Here is a 26,893-nt window from a genome sequence, read left to right as displayed (position 1 = left end):
ACAGCCTCCAAGAGCCTATTCTTGTGTTTATGTTGAAGCACCAAAGCTGCCAAATCCAGAGGACTGCAGTGTCCAACCCAGCAATTATTTTGGCAGTGTATAGAACTACACGTGATATATCCAGCACAATAGCAAAGACTCTATCAGCTTTTTCTGATCTTTTTGGAATGGAACAGGAGGTATTTTTCTTAAGTGCAAAGTATTTAATATTGCAACAGCTGCTAAACTCATTAAGCCAGCCCAGACAATGATCACATCATTACCATAATTCCACTTAAAGCATTTGCCTCTTAGGAGGACCAACACGATACAATCATTAGAACATTTTTCTGGCAGTTAGCATCCTTATTGTTGTGAGGGCGAGAAGTGAATTGAAGCTTCCTCATTTTTCTTTGATTAAGGTCTCAATTAGAAAATCAATGACTTATTGAGGTTGCCACAACATTTCTATGTCCCAGTTTTTCCACTGAAGACCACAGAAACTTCACTGGACTTCAAGAGCTGAGCAAATTGAGCTCCTTGCTTGCGAACCAGCACCAGTATGAACTTTACTAATCACCTCTGTCCTATTTAGAATAGAATTCATATTTCTTATGACTTACGGGTGTTTTGCAAATGCAGTAAGAGAATACTAGCATGGTTTCTATAGAATGCAAATGCAGCATCTGAGAAGAGATAATCCCTCGCCACACCTCACAAACCTGCATGTCTGCAGGAAGGCAGAATATTCCCTAAAGAGCAGCATGCAGAGGAAACGGATTGTGAAAATCCTGTTATACAGTGCTGAGTAGAAGTGCCAGGAAGCCATCCCCTGCTGCTGCTGCCCTCGCATTCCACCCAGCACCTGGGGGGAAGAAGATGCTATGTAGGTGATGAGAGAAACAAATCTTTTCTGATAGCCTGACAGCAGGCTAAAGCCACCCAAATCTGAAAATTACTGTCAGAGAACAGGCTGGTGGTCGGATATCCGATATCAGCTGAACCTTGCATTCATTTCTGAGCTAAAAAGATGCCAAGTAGCACTTCTTCCATTAAGGACTGTGTGCTCTCACATTTTAAAGCTGACAGGTGAAGGACATAGATAGGATAACTTCATGTCAATGGGAGAAGTGGTTTTCCACGAACCACTCCTTTGCCCAACTATTCAACATTTCCTGCAATACATGAACTAGAGGACATCAAGTGAAACTACAAGGCAGCAGGTTTTAAACAAAGACCTGAAAATACTTTCTACCAACAATTGTGTAATTAAACTGGGGAAGCAGTCTGCCCCAGCATGATGTGGCCAAAAGCCAGTAAGAAGCCAACACTGCCCGTGTCCACATCTCCCCCTTTCTGATGACCACTGTAGGCAGTGATTTTTTTTTCTCTCTTACTCTTGAAGCTGCATACAAGGAGATCATTATCAGCTTGACGTGATTTCCTCAAGATCCGACAGCAGTAAATCCAGGAACACCATGAATTTTATTAATATGAGATCTCCCAATTCTCATTCTTCATGATTTGTTTCATGTTAGTGATTTTTCTTTCCTCTCACACAAGAGTCAAGGCACAAACTGAAGACTACAGCTAGAGATACCACGGCTCAAATCAGCTCACATAATCACAGACAGAGAAAAAGCTGTCAAGGTGTCCTGTGCATAGCTATAACACACATCCTATGAGTTGTAGGAATGCATGTGGGCAAATGTTTTTGAATATCATTGGGAGCTACAGAAAGTCTTTAATCACACGTACGTGCTTACATTTTTCTGATTTCAGACTGCTAGAGCTTGGATTCAGGCTGACACAGAAGATCCCAAGCAATAGCATGGGAAGAAATGCAATTAGTGAGCTGGACAAGCATGGGAGCAGCATGAGTGAAGGGCTAAGGAAGCAATGGAGTCCAAAAATGAGGAGAAAAGACTAAGCAAAAAAAAAAAAAAAAAGAAAAAGTACTGTTTGGTGAATAAATTATCTATACTGTTAGAGTAAACAAGTATTTCCAATATTGCCGAAAGTTGTAAAAACCTCATTTGCAATGGACCTGCAAGTCATATCTCAGAGCATTTATACAGAATTATGCTGCAGCTGCTGTGTCAGGGTCCTCCTTACTACACACCAGACAATCTAAAGAGGAGCAAGTCCCTGCCTTGTCCCAGATAGTGTTTTGTGTCTTCTGCTACAACAAACTCGTACTGAAGTTTTTCTGCAGCTGGGGGATTCACACCACCTCCATCATTTGTAGATTCCTGAAAGCCTAGTAAAATCCTGGACTCATGCTTCTTCCCCTCCACGTATCCTCTAACTGGGTTTTCCTCGACTGTTATCTATTTTTACAAACCATGTATTTTGGAAATTTTTGTTCGCTTTAGCTGAAATTGGCCAAGGCACTCAAAATTTACGGGGGAACTGTCAAAAAGGCTGATGTGTGCGGAGCATATGATCATAAGAGGCTCATTTTCTTATGAGAACAGGCTAAAATGTGCCATTTTTCTGGCAGTTGTGAGGATATGCCATTTCAAGGAGGAGAGGCACAATTAATGATCAGAACACTTTGATATTCTACATTCTGGTTCTTTTCCTTCTGGGCTGCAAGTCTGGATATTTCAGACAGAGTAAGTGAAAACTGTGATAACAAGGAATCTGTCCTGGGTGTGCTGCCTCCTGCCTATGCCAGCAGCCTGGGAGCATTTGCTGCCAGAAAAATTTTTTCATTAATTTTTTTTTTCTTTTAGAAATCAGAATCCCTAAAGTTCTTCCAGAATACACAAATCTCTATTTTTGCACCACTTCTCACTGAAAAGTCTTCCCCCCGTCCTTCCATTCCAGCTGTAAGTTTAAGGTTGTAGTTATAGTGGGACTGTCAGCAATAGTAAAACAGAGGCTGTGACAGACCATCTTCAAACTTAAAAGAACCAAAAGAAATTAGTGATACCTCTCCATACCCTCTAGTAAGATATTTTCATATTAAAGCATCATAAGAACAAAAATTATACTAAAAGCAACTCGGGCACCAGGGAAACATGGGAGTTTGTTGCCTCATTTATTATGAGTAGATGAACACTTATATAGCGTGCATGATATGCATCAGTGTCAGTAGCAACAGAGGGAGTTAACGGGAATCAGCAATTTCTGCAAAAACTGATGTCTTATTAGATGAGAAATATGCAAAGGGATTGCAGGACACTTTACATGCTTGGGCAGGTGTTATTCCCACACCTCAGTGCTCCTGCTTGGTTTTGTCCTACCCTAAACCAGGCGGAGTTAGTCTTTACCCAGAGCCTGGACTGAGGTTTCCAGGGGAAAAGTATTGGCATCACAACGGCACACTGAGATTCTGGGCTTTCTGCACAGAAAAAGGGATGGAGTACTTTTCCTCCAGTTCCAGAGTGAATTTTAATGCAGGAGTGAGCACTGAGCTAGGTAACTCCTGCTGGCTTCCCTGCAAGATCCCTCCAGAACAGTGTAATTTTTAAAAGATGTTTTCTTCCCCAAACAGGAGTCCAAAACTAGCGGAAGAGAGAAAAGCAGATGAATTTAAAATAAAAGAAAAGAAAAAGAGCCTATGGCACAGATCCTACTGTCTGCAGGACCGAAAGGATGAGGGAACAGACAGCTCTACACACTGCAGCGGATGAAGGCAATCACAGTGTCTTCAGGTATGAAAAGCAAAGCTGGCCCAGTGCGAATTCCATGGGCTCTTTGCACAAATCTCAAAGCATTCAGAAAAGGAGAGTTTCAGAAAAATATGTGCTTATTGGCTTTGGTATTTAGAGTTCCTTTCTCTGGCCAGACAGAGAATCTTGTCTTAATGGTATCCTATCGGAGCTCCTCAAAATGCAACACAGACGCCCACTAATATTTAAGTGACAAACTAATGATGTCGTTAATGGAAACAGCTGGCTTTCACCGTTAAGTATTGCTGACAATCCTCACTATATGCCTTAAGTTTTTGATGACTAATCTGAAATGCCTATTAAAATGAGGAATTTCTAAATGTCAGCGCTGCACATTTTCTGATGATGCCCCTTTAAATTTGGACTAGCCAAAAATACAGACCTTTCAGGCTTAGTCAACTCCTACTGGTTCTCCTGAACTGACGGCGGGGGGGGGGGGGGGGGGGGGGGGGGGAGTCAATATTTTAACTTTCCTAAAGAGAGTTTTACTTTGAAATTTATGTCTTAATATCATGATTTCTTGCTAGCACATCAGATTAAATTTGTGTTCCTGCAAAATACTTAGATTTTTCTGAGCAAGCATTTCCTCAAAGAAAATAGATTCTTTAGAGAATTTTCAAACAGATTTTCAAGATCTTTTAAATTTGCCACCTAGAAACATGAATGCAAAAATCTCTAGACAATTTTTTTTTACATTTGGGCGTTGATGCACACAGACAAGCAGTGGCATATACCAAGCCTTCTTCCCTTATTCATCCTGTCACTATATTAAAAGCTGCTACACAGTGAAAAGACTAATCCAGGCAAGTCTGAAGTGTGAATTAAAAGTAAACTGAATAAGATTTTTCACAAGAACAGAACTGTTAAATCTACTCCTCCACTTATTAAAAATCAGATTAAAAGCAATGATGTTGCAACATAATTTCTGTCTTCATTCACCCTCTATCTGATCAGTAAAGAGCCAATTTAACACATTTCCCAGGAATCTCGCTGCTGGAATGGGAATACAAGAAGTCATTTTGACTCTTTCAGCTGTTAAAACAAAACATGTCCATCAAAAATGGTCCATTAGGTCAGAGGGAGAATTGGATTTAAAAGATTATCAGCATGTTATGCCTGTAGTATTCCCACTACAATAAGCAGTATCTTAAATAAATAGTGAGAATTACATGTGTCATTTCAATTATTCTTGCAATGAATTTCATGCTGAGGAAAGTTGCTCTATAGCACTTCCTAGTGAAGGACTGGTGAGCATAAACAACCATAGTCTCCATAGGGGTGCCACGTTGCCCCAAGCCCACCTTATGTCCTCAGGAGACCCAAGGACCTGGCCCAACCCAGCTCAAAGCCTGAAATTTAGTTCTTGGCCTCATCTGCATTAGAAAAGCTTTCCTACTACTGCTTTAAATATACAGCAATCTCTCTTCCCGCACAGACAGCGTATGGCAGTAAGCAACGACTTATAGCAGGGTGCCAAATAAAATGTCAGGCTCACAAAATTATTTTTGCCACTGCAGCCACGGGCACAGGGAGGGTTTGCTAACCTTCAGCTGGCATTGCGATCCTGCGCTCTTCCAGCTCCCAACAAACGTACTTACACCAACAAACTTTACTCCTAGTAAAGTTAGCCTGCTCCTTGCATGACTTTTTCCCCTTTCTTCAAGATTTCCTACCAGAGCAACCCTACCATCAGCATATCCATCTTGAACCCTTCTTGCCCCCAATAAATAAAGCCAGAGAGAATCCCATCTTTGCAGGTTGCTATAGATGCACTGGTGACAGTGACCTTTCTCTGGCAGTTTCTCTTATTACTCCACAATGATAAAAAGAGAGGAAGGGACGATGAGAAACTAAGCAATTCTCTGTTGTTTCTCCCAATTATTGTGATAACTGCTAGAGTGCAAAGATTAAAACAAGTATTCCTGTTCCATCACAATACATCCTCCTCCCCCTGCCCAAAATCCCCACCTTGATGATCGTGTAACATTTCTTGACACTGATGTCTAGAAACATACCACCTAACATCCACTTCCAAAATTCCAAGCACAGCACACACACAGTTGCACACATACGTCAAGGACAGAGAATTAAAAAAAAAAAAAATTTTAAGCAAATTAAAGATCACGACACTTTCAGATGCACCAATGGTGGTGACCACATAGGGTACTAGCTTCTCTAGCTGTGTGCACCACCGTGCAACGATAGTGTGGAGCTCTCTGCAAGACCTTCAAAATAACTAACATGGGCTTTTATCCATGAAAATGCGCATCATATTTCTTTAAAAAATTCATAAGGAGCTATAACCTAAAATGGATCACATTTCTCAGCAACTGGCACCCTCTTTTGCTGACAGGGAAAAACATAATCAGTGCTGACATTTTGTTTCTGAAACACACGGCTTCTATTGTCATCACATTTTGACTCACCAGCACATAGTATCAGCCTGTAGTTGGCAGTTTTAATTTCCTGCTAGTGCAAACACATGGCCTTGTTCCAAGCCCACAACTTGTCTACCAATGTAACACGTGAAGTGTCATAGCTTACATTTCAATTAAATAAATAGTCCAGATTCTCTGCTTTCAAGAGCCACGAACAATGCAATATCCCTGAGCTAAGTTCTTAGTTTTATCAAACTGAAAGGTAATGTAAAATCCAAAATGGTGATTTTACAGATTCCATTTTATCGCTCTCTTTTTAAGATATATGACAGATAGAAGAAACCTGAATCCAGAAAAAATTCAGGATGATTGCCGAACTGCTGCAACAACACAGTTATTTGCATGCTGTTGCCACTGGTGCAACAATACAGCAGGTCCTGTATTTTAATTGCAACAGAGAAAAATGCCCTAAATTCATCAGCCTGGTAGAACTAACTTGCAGCGACGGCTGCCAGCAGCTTTTCACTGCACTAATGAGCAATCGACACCATTTCTCTGTAAGAGGAGCTCACGGTACTAAAGGTTAATTTTTAAAACAATTGGCTGAATTACTAGAAATTGTATGCTAACATCACCCATGTAAAGGCATGATACCTCAAAGCCTGGTCTAATTAGTGTAGACAGAGAGCAGGAAGAAGGTCAGGGTGGACAAGATCACCTCCTGCTCACAAGAAAGGAGGGACCAGGTTTCTGCACCAGTGAGATGCTCGAGATGCATTTGTACTTCCAGATATTATCTCCTGCATTTCCCATGACACTCGGGTGCCCTCTGCAAGTAGAGGTGGTCAGGAGCAGCTTTCACTCACCAGTGGCTTATGCTCATCCTTCCTCTCCTGTCCCTTCTCCAGCATCGGTGCCAGCCAGCGGTACAGCATCTGGCTTGAGATCTACCTTGAGTTTTGGGAGACTCCTCATGGGCTGCAATTAAAAATGGGTTGGCATGAAGCTTTTTGCACCACCTACAAGTTTGAAGCTTGTAACCAGCCCCCCAGGAAAGCTTTCTGCTGTGCTAAAACAGATTATTTCCCTTTTGGTGCTGCTAGGATGCTTTTCTTGCTTTTAACTTGCTAGGCATGGGTTGCAGGAGGGAGCACAAGATTTGTGCAAATGAGGCTCTTAGGTTCTAGCTTTGTACATCACACAACACTTTGCGGTCCTTGTTTGTGACAAGGTCTCCAAATTGTACGGTGGGGCAGGGACAACAGGTTAAAGATAGGCTGGTATCTTTGTAACCACACTTCAGGCTCTAGTCTGGCCTTGGGCAACACGGCCCTGGGAGAAAACCTCCTATTTTCTCTTTCTCTCAGTATTGTTTTCTGCAAAACAAACAACATCACTGCAGAAGGAAATATTTGTGCTCATATATCAAAAGGCAGTGCATTGAGATGAAGGACTTTTCACACTACCATGCAACCCACAACTCTGCCTACAGCTGCTTGGAAACGTCACTCCAGCAACCCAGAAAGCATAAAAAAAAAAAAGCACCAGTTAATGTTTTTCCTAATGATCTATACAAATCTGGAAAGATCTGGAAGGTTGAGCTTTTTAATCAGAATATACACTACAGAGCTGGGAGCAGGAGGTATGATAGGATTACCCCTTCAAATACCAAGAAAATGAAGATTTTCTTCACACTTTTTTCTTTCCTCCTGGAAGTCTCTCTAAGAGTTCAAACCGTTAAAGAGGCAAACATTTTGTCCTCAAAGAAGGATGAGATGATATTTAATCAGTAAAAGACTTTATCTTTACTGTAGATTGATTCTACCTATTGATTTTCAAAAGTTAAAATCTACTTCACTGGAGATCTGTATGCAGTCTAATTAAAACCACTTTCTCCCCCAGTTACTTAACACAGTGCACAGGGGTACAATAACACCACTTTGACAGCTCTGCAAGCTGTGGACTTGTACTTGTCCTGCTGGGTTTGCAAAGGTGCCAGAGACTGGCCATTGTGTCTGAGGAGCAATATGGACAATGCTTTTTTTACATATATGGAATAAACCAGTTATTCTGTAATCAGCTGCACTGCGTTGGCTTAGTCACCTGTTCTGCTGTTTAAAAAAGCAAAGGACACAGCACTTCAGTGTCATTTCATGTGCTGCCACTGAGTCAGCTCCAGAATCACTTCCCATCTTCTGAAAGATCCCACCAGCTCTCTGCCATCACGGTCACGCTAGGGTTTGACACAGAACTGGAGCAGATCTGCACTCATACAGGAACACCCTGCATGCCTGTCACTGAGCATTGCATCACATAAATACATTATTTGTGTTTAGCAATGGCTGTAAGGGAAAAAACTAGGAGCAAAACAGGAAGCGGGTACCCCTTTGTATTCACAGTAGTGCTGTAAGGAGACAGGCATGTGAGAGACCAACAGATTCCTGTAATTCGAGAAAAGATTTTGTGCCTGTCATGGTTTGAGCCCAGCAGCACCAAAGCACCACGAGGCCACCGTGGGGCAGGAGAAAGTAGAAAGAAACACTGGTGGGTCGAGACAAGGACAGGGAGGGATCACTCACCCGCTGTGGTCATAGGCAAAAAACAGACTCGACTTGGGGAAAAAACAAAATCAATTTCATTTGTTACCAATCAAATCAAAACAAGGATAATGAGAAGTAAAACAAAATCTTAAAACACTCCTACCCCCACCCCACCCCTTCTTCTCAGGCTCAACCCCACTCCCGATTTTCTCCACATCCTCCCCCCCAGCAGCGCAGGGAGACAGGGAACAGGGGTTGGGGTCCTCTCATCCCACCTTGGCTCTGCTGCTCCTTCCTCCTCAGGAGGAGGACTCCTCGCTTTTCCCCTGCTCCGCCGTGGGCTCCTCCCTCCCCGGGCTGCAGGTGGGCATCTACTCCCCCGCTCCCCTCCGTGGGCCGGGGGGGACAGCCTGCCGCCTCACCAGGGGCTGCGGGGGCACCCCCTCCTCCCCCGCTCCTCCTCCCCTCCTTCACTGACCTCAGTATCTGCACAGGGGTTCCTCTCACGTTCCAATCCCACTACTCACTGCAGGTTCCCCTCTTAACTCTGTTCTCCCAGAGGCGCTACCACCGTCGCTGACGGGCTCGGCCTGGGCCAGCGGCGGGTCCGACTTGGAGCTGGGGAAGCTTCTAGAAGCTTCTCACAGGAGCTGCCCAGCGGCCCCTCCACCGCTACCAAAACCCCACCACACCACCCCAAACCAGTGCCCCAGAAGGGGTGACAGTCATTCCAGGCAGGAAGAGCAAGACGCGGAGAGTGCTGCAGGAAGCAAGCTATGTCCAGATCACCAAGAGAGAAGAGATGTTTCCTCAAGACTGAGGTTTACTGGGTTGTCTGGCTCTTGCTAATAGACCCCTGAAACAAGGAGCCTTGTTGGAGAGGATTATGGGATTTAATAGCCTCATTTAAGATATATGGGGCAATTTCCAAATGCTCTTCCAGGAGAGGGAGGTTAAAACACTGCTAGCCCTGTAATAAAAACAACCTGCTATCAGCTCAGACTGGATTTGGTCTTCAGCATGGACTTCAAGAGAAGTGAGACTTTTTACCCCCTCAACAACACGTCTCCCTCTCTTGTCTTCAACACAAAACAACAACAAGTAATTTCAAAATAATCTTTTTTTCCTTTCCTTCCCTCACAAAATTCTTTCTCAAAGCATTCTGATTGTCAAAGGCCATCACAACCCAGCAGGCTGGTTTCAGAGCTTTTACTACAGGCTTCTCATGCCTGTTTGCAGCCAGTGCTCTGGAAACCTGCAATGACAGAGAGATCGGCTCCTGAGACCTGAGGTCTAAAATTCTCCAATTCAGACCACCACAGAGTTGCATTATCTAGTAACGAGCAGCTACAAACTACAGCTTAGCTGTCTAGGGGCAGTTTGCCACAAAACCTTAGCAAGCTTTTACCTAGCTTCCACTGCTCCTTTACCGCATCAATAAAAAAATTGAACACACCCACGGTTTACAGTTTAAACACTAACATTTCTAGGATTCAGAAGGTCACAGTAAGGCTCTAGTGCATGAAGCTGTCATACCTTAGCTAAAAATAATCGTATAATTAATTAACTTTAGTTAAAATGAAGAACTTAACCGGTTATCTGTAATTTCTTTACTCCATAAAATCATAGTTGTACCATAGAAACATTTATATACTGAAGCTACTAAACAGTGGTTGACTTTTTTTAATGCCCAGACATTTTTCCATCAGAAAGATGTGGTTTTACTAAAATAAATATTTTTATATGGAAAATACCATTTGAAAGGATACTAAAACTATATTTTTAATAAATTAACCTTCACGGAAAACTGAACAGACTTCTGTTTTTAATCTGAGAACATAAGCACTCCTTTGGGGAAAAGGGAAGAAACTTAAAAGGTGAAAGGAAACAAAATCCAGAGAAGGAAAACAGAAAACTCAATACTTGCATTGCCAAAGTGGCACTAGGAATGTATAGCAAGCATGCTTTTGTTTAGGAACTGCTCTGGGAAGCACAGAAGGTGGAAGCAGTTGGTCCAAGTTTACACAGTAAGTCAGAGGATCAAAACCCCGGAAGGCTCCCCTCCTCTGACAACAGCCACCAGAAGGAACCAGCTGTAGAACAGCAAAGGTTTGGAGCCAAAAGTGGTTTCTCTTACTCTGTGCAGGACACTTTCACATCAAAACTTGTAGTCACAGACTCTGACATAGTAGTGGTATCATGCACGTTCCCCCAGTTGTAAACACTCATTTACTTGTGCAAGTTGGGAGTGTAATTTCAAGATGTTTTAAACCCCAAAAGAAAGGCAAGGGGGCAAAGTGCACCAATACCAGCCTTTAGTCCACATAAACTCCTTAATGCTCAGGGGTGGAAATACAGTAAATATTCAGACCTAGTATGCTGTTTCTTCTTACTCATTTCTTTGAGGGTTCATTTATGCTGGATATCATTATTGGGCTTGGTTAATGAAGAGTCAAACCTTTGGCTCCACGTTAGACTGCATTTCTAAGATTCTTCATGGGAACGGTCTGCTTCAAAGTAGGGATGGTACTTTGAAAAGCACTAGAATACAAAACGTCACCATGGGCTTTTAATCACCTCTCATGGGCTCCAGAACATACTGGCTAAGTCAACAAGAGACTGTTACAAGCACTTTCAGCTTCTAACTTCTTTCAGCTCTGACATCTTTGTGGCATCTGTAATCCAAGCTCAGTCCTCCCTTGTTCCTAGAATAAGACCGCAAGAGGGACAAGACAGATGTATTCTCAAATACACCTTAACTACTATTAAAATTCAACCTTGTGAGGTCAAAGTTACTCCCAGTGAGAACAAAATCAGCCAGATTTCCTTAATTTGCAAGCCAGGCAACTAGAAGACGATTCTTGTTTGTACACAGTGAAACGGCAGAAGCAGTTGAGCACAACTGTTGAACTATGATCACTCTTTCCAAGGCAAAACCACACTGATTTCTACATGATGATTCTTCCATTCATGGGAGCTCATTCATCCCACATGGCAGTGTTGAGAATAGTTGTAAATCTTGATACTTATCCCAGAAATGACTACATTTACAAAAGAGCACACTGAAGTGAAAGGATATCATATTTTTCCTCTTAGGATTACTTTCTGGCTCATCCCTTCCAGGACCAAGTTTCAACAAATCCAAGAATTTCTGACATTGCAATAGCTCATTTTCTAGCCCTGCCCTCAGGTTCCTAATGAGGGTTTCATTACAAGCTCTGTCCTCCCAGTCTCACATCTTAAATTTCAAGAATTTGAATGGAGGTGTTTAAATGCACAACATTTGGAAGGAGGTTGTGGGAAAGAAAACAAAATAAAAAGAGTTACCTGCTCTACCGTTCCGTTTCATTCAGAGACACTTTGCAAGAGATAATGTATTTTGAATATCAGAAAGATTGCATAATCCAGCCACCCACTATCAGGCTGCTTAGCACAAATTTGGCTTTATTTTTGCCCTTGCCAAACTGTTCCTGCAGCAGGCCCCTTGCTTGGCAGAAACGCTGCTGCTATTCTGGCTGGAGAACACATTTAAGGGGAACACTTTGTTCCACTGTGTTGAATTTATTCTCAGCAAACTCTTCCTTCCTGCTCATGGCACTCCCTACTCTGGAAAAAGCCACTGACACCAGAGCAGCCCCAGCCTTGGTCCTGGCTCATCCATTGTCCAACTCCACAGCTCCATTGCACCATCTTTTGTTGGGAGCCTTGAACAAGCATCAGAGTCTTTATGGAACCGCCTATCCTGAAATAACTCATTTCAATGGGCAGCATGAAAAATGCTCAGCGCAGGACTCATTTCATACAGAGTGACAGGAGCTGCATTTAGAGGCTGATCTTCAGCCCAAACTTGGGTTTCCTTACAACTGTGACAAAGTCACGTGTCTTTCTTCTGCCTCAGTTCCCTCAATACAAACCACACATAATAAAAATCCCTGTGAAAGAGGCTGCTAGACAGAATTAATACAGAGTTTCTTCTTTCCTTTTTTTTTTTCCTCCCCCCTCAGCTCATCAGGCTGATGTAACAACCTACTCTTCTCCTTGTCCAAGTTATCATTGTCTCCATTGAGACACAGTGACTAAAAAGGCAGCGGGAGCTGTTTTGAACCCAGACCTCTGAAAGGAACAGAATCAGATTTTTTTTTTTTTTTTTTTTTTTTTTTTTTTTTTTTTTTGTGAGAAGTACCCATTAATTCCACCTAGGAATCAGTGAAGTTGCTTATTATTCCTAAAACAAAGCTAGAAGGCAAAAGCTCAAATATGTAAGTGCTAGTACCAGGCTGCAGGCCTTTAAACGTCCAGCAGAAAAGCACAGTCAAGTACTCCGCTCCCAAACTCATAGCTCTCTTATGAGACAAAAACTTGCATTGAAATGAAAGAAACAGATGTGCATTGCCACAGAAAATGGAATAACACAACTTGTAACATTATCAGTGCTTATACCTAACTTTGCCTTAAAAACATTAACCTTTTTATAGCTTGCTTTGTGGCTGAGTACTTTCTATTCCACATGATGATCTTCTCAATAGAAAAGCACTCTCAAGTGAATTTAGGCTAATGAGAGAAGTCTGTGATGACACTTAAAATCATCCATTTATCTTTTGAAGAGAAACAGCATAAGTACATTCCCCCTACTCACTCACAAATTTGCTTCAAGTTTGTTCTCCATGATGAATTTAATCCCAGGCCAGCTCCATTAGCTTCGACTTTGGTGGTTTTATATTGTGCTTGGTTGTTCTCTGGGAATTGGTTTGCGATCCCCCAACAGCTTGCACCCAAGAGCCATGGGACAATAATTAACTCAGAGTTAACATCAGCTGGGTTCACAAATGAACAAGTGATTCAAAGGTTAAAGGCTCCACATCAATTCTCCTGATATATCCACGCAGAGGCTGCCTTAAAGTAATTTGCAGTGATTAATATGTGTTATGAGCTGGCAGAACCCGATACAGGCACACACCAGACTTATGCTTCAATGGGAGAGAGAAGGACACTCCTGTCAGGGAGAGACCTGCCTGCTTGATGCGTGTAAAAATATAACTCTTTTACTACATCAGCAATACGTTTTCTGAGCCTGGCAGAATGCAAACAGCCAGCCTAACGTCTCTAGGCCAAAAACCTACTGAGGATGTAGAATTATGTTTGGCTTCTACAGCGGCCAACTATTTTAACAGTCCCATCATTTTTACATTTGTATTACTTAGGTGAACATTACACTTGTTGCCGCTCCTGAATCTACCATCCAGACTGGGTTTTGTTCAGGACTATCTAAATTGAACTTTTAGTAAAATGGCATTTTTTTCTTGTTAACATACAGCAATAAATCTTACTGTTAGGAAGAGCAAATTTTTATTTCTGTGTTGAGAAATAACACGATCAGGAGAGCAAATAATACCAAACTGAGCATCTAGCCTTCATATTCCTAGTTATTAGGAAAAAAAGAGAGATGCAGTAACTTTAAAGGAAGCACAGAGCCATTCTGCCAAACAAATGTCTTGACTTGAAAAATTAGAATAATTACTAGCACTCTCTTACCTTTCTGATGAAGTCTCAAGTAAGCTTCAGACCTTAATTGTCCTATAAATGCAGCACGGCTTGAGCTCAGACAAGCACCTTAGGAAAACACTTTGAGAAGTGCTTGAACTTAGTTTCATTACTTATCACTGAAGATGATTTGGGGTGATTGGTTTCTCAATGAAACCAAATGAGCTGAAATCATCTATTTAAGGTATCACCAGCTCCAGAACTTAAAGGTAAAGACCCTGAAAAGCGGTGAGCCTGACTCCTAAAAGTGAGGATGAACAAAGTAAGCACAAGAGTGGGAAGTAAAACTCTTTAACTATCCTGATGCTGGAACGCTTACATAGTGCAACAAGTACCTACAGAAGTTACAGGCGCTTTAAAAAGGTGATAGTTTAGCAAAGCACGAATGTATGTATTCCTACTAAGTTTCAGCCCAGTCCTGGGTTATATGGAGTTTGGGGACACTTCTAGTGAGAGCAAATGCATCAGGGCTTAGGAACTACTGAAACTACACGAAAGAAGTATTAAAGAAATGTCCATATACACAACAAAGGCTGCAGGAAAACCCTTAATTCTGTCACTACTTCACTTTTGACTTGGGAACTCATAGAATTCATGTAAAACAGATTTTTGCTATGTTATTTCATAACTTTAAAAAAAAAAAAAAGGAGAAGGGAACAATTAGGCAATCCACCACAGGGACCCCAATAGTGGCTGTCTGCAGGACCCAGCCCCTCCTATCCCAAGCCAGGGAAGCTCTGGTTGAAGCCCAGGGAGCCCAGGGCTAACCACATCTCCGAAGGCAGCCATCAGCTGTCATCCTCACAGCCAGCCAAGAGGGACAGGGAGGCTCCTCTCCAGAGGGTTTTGCAGCTGCTTATGGACAAGTGCCGAAGGCAGGGACTCTGGAGTCCTTTGGCCTGGCAGGAGCCAGATACTGGGGGTGAACATGCCTCAGGAGTCACAGACCCTTTTTGGGAGCTGTTGGGGTAGGCACTAATGCTACCCCAGACCTTGTTACCCCATTCCTAACTGCACAGTATGCCAGTTCTTAATTACCTCCCTCATTCCTCCTGCTCTTCCTCTGCGTGACCTGGTCCCCAGCACCTCAGCTGGCTTCGCCCTCCTTTCTGTTGGGGACGGCAGAGGAGCACCAAGAGCCCGACACTGCAGATGCTCCCAGGGAGCAAGATGCGGTCATCTGGGGAAATTCCTGGGTGGGAGTCTCAGCCCTAGTCCTGTCCTAGCCTCGATGCAGGCAAAACCTTCCTGGTGTGTGAGACGCAGGTGTCTGGTGTGGTGGAGCCCAGAGCAAGCGAGCGGGCGCAGGAACAGCGATGCACCTGCCGCACCGCAGGGTGTCCTGGCCGAATCCTGCCCGGCCAAAGCAATTCTTTAATTAGCCTGTTTCTTCACGGAGGAAATAGCTTCCAAGGCAAAACACAACCAAAAGCAAACACCCAGTGTAGCAAAAGTCTGGAAAAAACCCCCACAAGCCAAAACCAAGATCTCATGGGAAGTGCAGAGCCGTCTCAGCCACCTCACCTCCACCTGTAGCTACACTCCTCTCTGCTTCTCCACTTCCACAGCTTCGTTGTGCTGCTGCCCTCTGCTACCCCAGGCGTCCTTAGGCATGGGAGGACACGCGTGCTGTCCTCAGTCCCCAGTGAGCACAGCCTCTGCTGTGCAAGCCTGCCTGCTGTGAGGGTGACCAGTGCCATCTTCACTTCAGTGCCCTGCTTGGCTGCACACTACCAGCCTTTCAGCGTGTTAATTATCAGTTTACAGTAGGCAGCACCCAGCGTGTTCAGCTAATTTAGCTTAGACTTGTCCCCCCAGGCCTATAACACAACTGTAAACTTGCAGCAGAAACTTATACCAGAGACAGAGTGCACAAAAGCCTCTTTCCCTCTCTGGCAGCAGCAACTTTGAATGTTTCTCAAATCAGAAGCAGCAAATGCTCTCAGCTGTATGTGGACTTTGATTCTCTTCCACAGAGTTTCTGAAGCCTGCAGATAAAGCGATGTAAGATATCCTGCCAGAGCCATAAAGCTTCAAACTATACAAAGAAAGACGACTGGTTTTCAGCAGCCTATCTGGATTGCCTGGATGGATTAAGCTTGAGTAAACCTCTCTACCTTGCAGAGTAAAACTTAATGAATTTGCACGTTTTCTGATGGTTGAAACACGAGCCAGCCCGGTGTGAACAGCTGGAAGCATTAATGTGCAATAATGTAAAAGTAGTCAAATACATTATAATGACTGTCACTCAGTCAGCAGTAGCTGTGTAATATGAATAAGGAACACACTAAATCTGTTCTAAATAATTGGCACTATGTGTTTATATAGGACTAGGGTTGCATATTAAAACACACCTGATTTAGTCTTCATAAGCAATGAGTATTTACTACATCTGTGATAGCTGTATAGATTCAAACCTCATTTTTTAAAATGATTAATTGGTATTTAATTAGCATGCATTACCATGCTAGTTATATACATCCTAGTTGTGAATGCAAATATAATTCTAATAATTACATAACTAGTTTTGCTTTCAAGAGCCTAATACATAATGCAGTGCAGACAGCTTCCCTTGCCAGAGAAAAATAGCACGTAACACATACAGAGTAACATTTAAAAAATGCTTAAATCCTCTTTTCAGAATTGGGTCTAAATCAAGAATTTTTAGGTTTTCTAGTGCTCGAGTGAAAAATTTATGTGCCGCTGCTGTTCTCAAACCCTGCTACACAACCCCTCAAGCATTTTTGTTCCTGCTGGTTGGCACATGCAAGGCCCCATAAGACCACCAGACAGCTAAGGAGTTGGTCGTTGCAGTACCTCAGACTGATCCCATGAGGATCCAAGGTGAGATTCCTCATCCAAGCAGTCCTGTCGGCAGTTTCCAGGTGAGTGCGGGCAGCCTGGGGCAGGTCGGACCATCCAGCCCACCTCGCTCAGACGCTTCCTTAGGCGGTTTGCCATTCTGCCCGCTGCCCTCCGGGTCCTCATAACGGCAATGGGAAACTAAGGCGTGGGATCCCTGCAGCAGATCTAGCTTTGACAGCGAGAAACAAGGGGTTTCACAGCTGACTAGCCTGAGCACAGGGAACCACCACCCATCAGGACTTGTCGCCGACAAGATCACTATGATAATGTTCAACCCCTTTCCTCCCCTGTCATCGGCAGCTCCTTTTTCAGCCACTTTCTGCAAATACATACATAAACCTCCACCCATGTGGAGGTTGTCTAATGAGCCTGAGCACTGAACAAGGAGCTGGGAGCTTCACAGGGACACTGGAAGGTTGTGCTCTACATTTGTTTTACAGCTTGGACCCTCAAAACTGTTTCAATCCTAAATCCCAGTGATTTTCAATCAAATGTATGATCCTACATCTCTAAGTCCTTTAAAAAAATAAGATATACTCTTTTAAAAGCACATTAGGCAGCTTGGAAAGACCTTTATATTGGCACCCTTTCTAGGAGTAATGAAATTACCTATCTGAGGACCACCACAGGGGATGGAAGAGGCTCCTCCCTGCACGAAGGTATGCCTTTGTCACACTAATTGTAAAACAGCTACTTCTTTCAAATGCTCAATTGATATGTGAGGTTCTGGAGATGCATGTTTCAATCTCAGCCGAGTAGCAGTGCTGTGACACCTCAAGGACTGAGCAGAGATGGCACCTTCAAATGATGTGTTAGGACAACTGCTGAACATGAGCCAACACCTCAGCACTTCTCTGGGAGACAAATATTCATATAGTCTCCCTGCCTTTGGCGGTGTGGAAGTAGCAGTGCAGAGAACAATCCTGGGGCCACTGGCAGTATAAAGACTACGCGAATCGAGTAATAACACTCAGTGCCTGCATTCATCATTTTACCAATATGTAAGAAAAGTCTCTAAAACCCACCCTGAATCCCAGTGGCTCTGTCAGAAACTCTCCTACCTTCTTTCCGCTCCATGCTACCAACAGGGAGATGTTTCTGAACAGGTTAGGAAGGGGTAGGGATGTACAGAGAGCTCTTTGGGAAGTGAAGAACAACACGTCTTCTCCTATTTCTCCCACTTAGAGAAGATGCTCCAGCCCACAGCTCACCAGCCTGGACCCTGAAAGAGAAAAGGTGATTATCCCCCCTAGCAGAGAATACCTATCTTTTACCTATCTCTCATCCAAGCTATTTAGGGTACAATGTAAGGCTCTTTTTCAGCAGTCAAATCACCCCTGATGCTGACAGGTAAAACTGCTAGTGTCCCTGCACATCCTCCCTCTGAGCACTGAGGAAGGCAGAGAAATCCCAGCCCCTTTTCTGCACTTTAGCAATAAAATCCACCCCCTAATTGGTGGCTGTGAAGAAAAACTGTCAGGTCCAATTCTTTACTCCAACACCATCTCCCATCCTTTCTTTTCAAAGTCCCACACCTCACATACACATGATTCTGGCCCCGGTTTTGCCAACTTAGAGATATTTCTATTTCTACCTGTAGCTCAGGGTACAGGAACTCTCCTACAACACTTTATAGCACTAAGCAACAATCCCACTTCCAAGTCCAGGTATGTCTCTTGAGAAGATGAATACGCTCTCTGTATCTCTAATCAGAAGCCTAAAAAACAAATTTTTGTACCTTAGGCCAAAGACATACAGCCTCCTTTCAACCTCCCTGCTGTTAGGTGTGAGCTCGCAGCTCGATGAGAGGAAGAGGGTACCGGAGCCTTTGGCCTCAGTGCACCCCAGAGCATCCTACAGCTGCGGTTAATGGGGGCGAAAAGGCTGCATTTGTCAGTCTGATAAAAACAACCCTGAGATGTGGCATTTTCTCCGAGTTCAATGACTCCCCACGCAGAGCTTCCTCTCCCCTGAGCAACACTCCCACAGCCCTTTATCCGGATCTCTCTGCTTCCCACCAACAGGAACAAAAAGCTCGAAGCTATTCAGCTGCACTGACCAGGCTCTCCCTCCCCAGACTCTGCCTGTGAGAGTGATGTTTATCTTTCATTTCTCCTGTTGAGCCCAGTGCAGGAAAATCCTACTGAAGATAAATCCTCTCTTTTTTTAAACGTTAAATTTTAATGGAAGTAGTTTTTAGTTGAAGATTTGCTGATCACTCATGGCAAATAATAAAGCCTTTGGTTTATAAACAATTGCACTTGTATCATCTGGTCTGTCTTTTTGTCATGCCTTGCTCTTTATCTTGTAGAAGTTACTGAAGTGGCTTCTGTCAGTTATTGCTCAAAAGAACCATTTGATTGTGCTTGCTCAATGCAGCCACACATCTCTGTATCATCACTGCCAGAGTTGTCCTGACAGTCATTACCAAATAAATGCCTGATCATCATAAGCAGTAGCAAATTTACCAAGGGAAGGATGACAGAAAGTAGGAGAGCTCTTTATGGGTCCCACCCTAGTACCGTACCAGTCACCCAAATGGGAAAAAAAGAGGTTTCACCCTATTTTGGCATGGCTGCGTGAATGCAACTGGCTCTGCAAATACCAACTTACCCTTAGAGATATGTTCTTCACACCAAACTCACCGCCTGGGGATGCGCGCATCAACAAAGCGTCTGTTCTGGAGATGCCTAGACAATAGCCGTGCCCAGGACTACCAGACCCCCCCTTTATCAATCCTAGGTAAATTTTATATTTAAAGGAAGCATTAACATTGCATGTTTTGAAAGCAAATACGTACGAATTATTGCAGACGGTTAAAGCGAAGGCACGAATTCCCATCAGGAAGCACGGAATAGTTTTATGGCTGTGAAGCTTTGTGGAGCCAGGAACATGCCCACTGCAATGTGAGCTGATCATATGGCACAGCAGATTTTGATGTTCTCTTTGCCGTATGTCACGTACTTCAGAGCTTTTGTGCAAACTGCCAAGAGACAAGAAAAACATACTATTAGTGGGGGAAAATCAAATATTCTATTTTCTAGACAAATTGTAGGGGCCTGAGCTCTGGGCTCTCTTCAGTAATAAAAGTATTAGTGTTTTTACATAAATATGCTGGCCTAGTCCCAGGTTTATTAGTAAAGAATTGTAAATGTACCTGGCTATCCGCAGCCTGCAGGGAAAATGCTAGGCTCCTAGTGGTTAGTTCTTAAGTCTTTGAGTTTCCGAACACTGATTTTCTGATTGTCTACAAGTTGCTATGAAATTAAAAAATGGGTCCAAACCCCCCCTCCACTAAACAAACAAACAGATCCCTATGGTCCTTTTATCTCTGCTCCTCTCCCGTGCTTCTGTTTATCCTCATCATCCACCAGCCGGCACGGTGACACACAGGAGAGAAGCCCTGGGGAACAAACCTCTCAGGGTCACTGTGACTGAGGAGCCGGCAGCAGCTGGTGGCACACAGCCATGGCATCGCCCAGCTTCTCCAGGCATGGTCTGAACAAACCCCTCTGCCCAGGGAACCCGGCTAGCAGCCCGCAGGGGCTCAGACACGCTGCAGAAGCCCTGGGTGGAAAAATGACTGGGGCAATGCTGTTTTGAAGATAATTTCAGGACTGGAAGTAGAGCACATGGATTAAATCCTCTGCTCCATTTGGTCAAGGCTTTTAAAATCCAGTTTAACACAGATCTAAAGAGAGACAGAGTCTGATCCAAAGGCAATGGAAAAACTGGAACAGAGGGCTTCATTGCTCTCTACTAAAGCCTATGTAAGTACCCACCCAGCTGGAGTTTTCACTGGCTGAAATACCCTTTCAGCAGCAACATCTGACAGTGATAGACTCTGACACATACCCTCAAATAATTAAGCCAGGGAAACATTAGAATAAAAATATAACAAATGGTTCTCAGCTTCCCCAGAGGCACTAAAATCTGGAGGCAAAAGTCAGCTTATGGATAAAACTGGCAGCAATAAGAGTCCCTGCCTGGTGCTGCCAGGCTGCTGCACAGTCTCCTTTTCTGTGTAACATGCACACCTGCACCGAGTGCCTCTCCGAGGAGTTCTGGAGGAAGAAACCTATAGGAGGAGGTAGATAATGAGGAGAGAAATGACTAAGCGGAGGCGAATGGGTTTGAGTCACAAACACAGCTATCACCCTCACCCCGAGAGCTGTGCCAGGAGTCAAAGCACTACCCGAGAGCTCTCGGCGCTGCTCTGCGATGCTCCGAGTGTGGTTGCTGCTGGAAGAGTTTTAAATAATCCTTCCTAAAAAGGATGCTGCGCTGCCAACCTCCAAGGCAGAATCACGGCTCAGTTCACATATCCCCAAAGCTGGACCCAGCTCTGATCTGAACCTCTGTTCAGAGGAGGGGATACGAGTTCTCATTTGGTTTTTTAATCACCAGCTTCCTCCAAAGCCCACTGAAATCCAGGGAAAAGCTCCCGCTGTCTCAAGTGAACTCCGACCGAGACACCAAGCACAAGGCTTGACTGGGAATTGTTTCTTTGGCAAAAGGAGATTCCTTGGGCTTCCACCCTTTTCTCACATCTGTCAAGAGTTTTTATATAATTCTTATAAAGCCAAGATGAAACAATATCTGTTTTCCTATTAACCATTCCTCCAAAACAGAGTGGGAGTTTCCCCCTCCACCACGCAGGGTGTCTTCACCTGGCAGCAGCCGGCTGCTCCCCATCAGCTCCTCTCGCAGCTGCTCTTATGAAATGCAGACTATTCACCTGAAGGGAATTTCTCTGTGTGGACAAAGAAATATTACAGAAGTCAGGAAACAGAAGAGAGTTTACAGTGTCTGAAGCCCTTTATTAACGAAAGGTTGAGTTGCAGTGATGAAAGCATGCCGTAGGTTTTGCGTACGCCTCCGAGTGGAGATTAGCCTGTAGAAAGAGCTGATCCCTTCTTTGGGGGAGAAATTCGCAGATACAAACGCTGCAATTTTTCCATCAGTAGAATAGGGTATTTAATGGGCCTAAAAGCCTTCCTACCTTGAACAAAAAGAAATCAAGTACCAACAGCAACACTGCATTGAGCATGCGACTTTCAGAGCTTCTTCAGCTACATGAAAGGTAACTCAGTTGCCAAATCAAACCTGCTGCTGTCCCTGGCAATACTCCCCCCAGTCTTCAGGGCAGATCTCTGCCAGCTGTTTGGCACCATCACTACAGTGCATGGGGCTGTGCAGAGGCTGTGTTGTATAATAACATAAAACCTCTCTGGGAACCAGTACCGTCTCCTTTGTACCCACACGCATGGTGAAGAAGGATGATTTTTTTTTTTTTCAGTGTACAATTCTGTCTTTTAGGTGGGGGAGAAAGAGTTCAAATCTAAGCATAACAGCGGTTTGAGTTTCCACAGGAAATGACTTGAGGTTATTAACATGTATTTTTTCCATTGTAAAATGATCTCAGATCTTCTAACACAAGGAGAAGATCCTAAAAATCCTGCCAGAGCCCTTACTGCTGAAAGTCCCTATAATAGCACACAATTTACACTCTTCCTCTACTGCAAAAACCAAGGACAAAGCCTTTGATCTCCCTGTCTTTTCTCAGGGCCCACTGTAGTCTCTGCCAGGTATAATCTTCAGTACTGAAGATCTCAGGCTTATTGCAGCACTCTGAAGAAGCTTTGATGGCTTTGGACGTACGAGAGGTGAGGAGCAGATTGTCTAGACTCGTATCTATTATGCAGTTGCTTGCAATTATATGGAATTGGACTCGGCAACCCTGATGGTGCCTTCCTACAGAAAGCCTGCAGCGTGCCTCCAAAGGTAGCAAGGACCACCGGCCAGATTCTCCGCGCGTGCAAATCCAGGCGCCGTCTCAGACCTTATGCTGCCAGCGACTCTACTCTTCACAGGTGGCAGCAGGAGTGAGAGAGCAATGGACTTGCTCATGAGCGCTGTGATTAAGAGGTACAAAAGCAAGTCCTTCCTATGTTCTTTATATCTGGGAGGGCTTTAAAAAACCCACTCAGTTACATTCCTGAAATAATACTGCCTGAAACCTGTTAGGAAGACTTCTTTAGAGATCTTGGAGAGGGTTCAGATTCTTTCCAGTGACTCTTCCAGCACCAGGATGCTTTTGCCTCTTAAACATCTGAGTGGAGACAGCAAGCTCTAACTTTAAAGAATACCTGTAAATTTAAATTTAAGGACTTATTCAACTGTATAAGACAGATGTAAACATAAGTATTAACAACAAGCTTTCAGAAGTGGTGGATCAAATTTGCTTTTGTTTATAGCTTTGTGGATCGGGAGTGACTTGATTGAGATCAGTGTGTTATGCTGTGCACGGTCCATGGTTTTAAATAATCCTTTGCATCTGAGTGATGATTCTGGTTCAGAAACAATTTCAAAGAGAGATGAAGACCTATGCATATTATTGCAGAGCGTAAACATTGTTCCAATGAGATTCAATTGCCAAGCTGCAGAGATTATATATTAGTGTGTTAGTAACTTGAGAAAAGGTTCTGTATGTCATACGCTATTGAGTTAAGCAACGCAGCCAAATCAGTCTTTGGGTATCCCCTGGGATATTATGCTGCAGTTGCTTTCGATACCTCTTTGTCATCCACTTCCACGACAACATTACATTCCATTTATAGGCTCTAAACTAACAGATGATAACTTTGAGCCTCTAAGTTTAGGATTAAGAAATGAATGTATGGATCTCATCTGACAGCACGTGTTTGGGATCTAACAAACCTCACCCTTGGGCTTCTCCAGACCCGTCTCAATCTCTGCCTTTCTCACGTGGATGCTGTATCAAGACGCCTCTGAACTTGGCAAAAGCTAAATACTTTCCCGACGCTTTGCCAAGTGATCAGTTAAGTCTTTTCGCTTGTTGCTGAGTAGGAATCTGATGGGAAGAGCATTGGCCACGTAGTGACAGGGCACAAGAACATCAGAAGAAGCAGCGGTGCTCACCTGGCCAGGCAGAACTAGTACAGCTAAAAGCAATCCCATCCAAAGGCTGGATCTGTGCACCATGGCATTGGTACACTCACAGCTGTCATACGCCGAGAAAGACGCAAAGGCGGCCTTTCACATGTTCCCTACCCTGAACTGCAAAATTCACTCTTAACAATAAAATTCCACCCAGAAGGCGCATCAGGAGGACAACAGCTTACAGTGACAGTCCCTAACAAGGAGCCTCTGCTTCCAAACACTCACTGACTCCCTTTTGCCTGGCCAGCACTTACGTTTGAAGCTGAATGGAGCAATGAGAGCCACCTTTCAATTTGGCAGGACAACAGCTTTCAGCTGCCCACCATATATACTCTGAGCTTCCTAACCAAACAAAGGAGTACCTACCAGCTATTCACTGAGTAAACCAAGGGGTTTATAAAAAAAGACATTAGACATGGCTACTCAAACAGCCCTCATCATACAGACTGCTATTACCTACTTCCTAATAAGCAGACAATTTTGTTAGGAAATTCTAAAATTAGGCACTGAGCACCTGAAAAAATGCTCCTATTCAAAACAGACAATAAAATGCAAAATGGAGCTATATTTTAAGATGGCTGGGTATGGTTTTGTGCCTTAGCACAAATGCCTCCAGAGGGGAAATTTTGCACATGAAGTACCTTATTAATCATTTTCATATCAATACTTTTTAGGATATTACAAGAAAAAAACACATGGGGATTAACAGATTTTGAGGTTCATAAAAGACAATCTGATCCTTGATGACTTGGGTTTGTGTGCAATATGTCCCTGAGGACTTATTCTGACAGTAATTCTGCACTGAGCTCCATATTTCTATTTGATTAAAATACATCTTCGAAAAAGGCACTTGCAGTCCTTACTTAGACATCTGGAGAAATGGAAAATTCACCACTTCTTCTGGTAGCTTGTCACCCACGCTGCTGAAAAATGTGTATCTTGTGTACACAGAGAAATGGGAAACATCAGTATTCTGGACTCCTGCATCGCCCCCTTTCTAATTCTGACTGATCGCGGTTGTCATACGCTCCAGGCCCAATTCCACCAGGCATCGAGTGCTATGTCAATTCTTGTGGCTGTGCAGAAGAGACTTGGTGCATGGCAAGAGCAGAGCATTGGAGGGGAGAAGTGCCTCTTGCTCAGAGAACAGGCTTTGCTCTGCTGCCGAACGACTTCTACTTTTTAAGAGTTTAAAGGGAGTAAGTTCCCATGGATCCATGTGAGTATCCTACATGTTTAAGAAAACAAATGTCTCGTGGACTTGCTCATGCTTAGCATTGCTCAATCATTCTTCTGCTGGAAGGAAAAAAGGGAAGTTGAAATTAGGTATTTACTAAACAGAGTAAGTAATTCTCTCTTTAGAAGAAGGTATCACTCTGCTTATCTCTACCATCTCGGGTGATCACCCCAAACAAATCAGGTAACATGGCAGACAACAAAATATCTATTCTGTTCTCTTTTGGCCCTCTGTCCTGGCCATTAAATGAAGACAGAAAACAAAACAGCACAGAGAACAGCTTCAAAACAAAAGAGACAAGACTGCAAAAGTTGCGTGCAACCTAATTCTCGGAGTTGATCTATTTATGCCAAATCCGGATCTTACTTGAAGTCTGTGGCAGTCAATCCCCTTGACTGCCATGCAGGCAGGATTTGGCCCCGGTAAAGTATCCGCCTGCATTCCCAGCTGCTGGGTCCAGCTGCCACGGAGGAATGCAGGGCTGCCGAGGGTGCTGGCACGGGATGGAGTCCGAACTCCCAGTGAAAAAAAATTTCCACCTCAGCGCCTGGATCTAAACTTTGTCAGTGTGGCGGCTGAATCTGATAAAGCAAATCCCTGCCTGACAATAATTCAATTTAGATTCTTCTCCCTCACCAGCATTCAAATCATGTTTGAACCAGCTACTTTATTGAATATAGCTTTAAGCATTTGGAGCGCTTTGGAAAGAAACATGTACATTGATGAGCAGTACCGGGAAGGAAAGCAGAGTTACACGTGTGTGTGTGTGTGTGTGTTAACTTTGCAGCAAATTACAGCCGAGTATTCAATACAATATTTGTATAGGGCTGAATCCTGCTCCTACAAGTCAAGGAGAGTTTCACCGCTTTGTAGCATGCCACAGAGAATTTGATGACAGTTTGCACAAAAGCACTTTGGGGAAGGACTGAAACAGGCAAATAAACACATAGCAGTCATTTTAGCACTCTGGTTTAAGCAGAAGTGTTTGAAGGCATAAAAGCCAGTTAATTCCTATTGGAAATCAATGGGAGCTGAGGAAATACAGCACTCTTGTACCCTTGGAAAGCTGTCCTTTGACTATGGATTGCCCTAATCTCTGCTTTCTCTAACATAAGATCAAAATGTAAGGCGTGCATTGATTTTGCAACTGTCGCCAGATTTCCTTCCTACCTGGAAAAGTTGTCTGTAAGCCTCATTCATCACACTCTGAACTTCACCCTCTTCAGGTGAATCAGCTGTCACTAAAGCTCAAATTTCAATCTTACTGTAACGTCGCCGTGCTATTCAGAGTAAAACTCAGAATACAAGCGATTTCCACGAAAAAAAAAAAAAGAGGCTATTTCAGCCCCGGGTCTGTATCCACCTCCACCTCAGTCTGCCTCCGAATATCTCTGAAACACGACGTGCTCTCCACCCGACAAACACACGGGTCCCCCTGGCTCTCCCTACTGCCCACAGCGACTTCTTTGCCCCGTGCCCTGCAGCAAAGCACCGAGTCCTAACGCTGCCTGCCCGGGAGGGAAAACCCGAATTACAGCACAGCGACCAGAAAAACTTTTTCGGAAGCTCCCACAGCCTACATCAGCCTGGCGGGTTTTGTTCGCCTGGGGGGGGTGGGGGAGAGAGGGGGGTAGCCCGGAGCTCTCCAAGGCTGCTCCCCTCTCGGGGAGCCCGTCTCCGCCGGCTCCCCCCCCCCCCCCCCCGGGCTCA

At 43.8% G+C, this 26,893-nt stretch overlaps 1 protein-coding gene across 6 annotated transcripts in view; it reads right to left on the bottom strand.

Moving 5' to 3' along the window:
* Positions 1-21,736, bottom strand: part of CD7 (CD7 molecule) — a 200,286-nt gene extending 178,550 nt beyond the window's left edge. Inside the window, exons 1-4 of one of the 6 annotated variants that reach the window (XM_041123784.1) lie at positions 21,654-21,736; positions 19,784-19,966; positions 18,045-18,205; positions 6,904-7,015 (exon numbers count right to left, since the gene is read on the bottom strand). The gene's annotated coding sequence lies outside the window, so the exon portion shown is untranslated. Of the gene's footprint in view, positions 1-6,903; positions 7,016-13,213; positions 13,327-18,044; positions 18,206-19,783; positions 19,967-21,653 lie in introns of those variants that run through there. The other 5 variants (XM_041123786.1, XM_041123785.1, XM_041123787.1 and 2 more) reach the window with 5 other exon arrangements.
* Between the last annotated feature and the right edge of the window lie 5,157 nt (positions 21,737-26,893).

Source organism: Aquila chrysaetos, chromosome 5 (assembly GCF_900496995.4).
Source record: "Aquila chrysaetos chrysaetos chromosome 5, bAquChr1.4, whole genome shotgun sequence".
NCBI classification, from domain to species: Eukaryota; Metazoa; Chordata; class Aves; order Accipitriformes; family Accipitridae; genus Aquila; species Aquila chrysaetos.
This window is presented reverse-complemented; position numbering and strand designations above follow the sequence as displayed.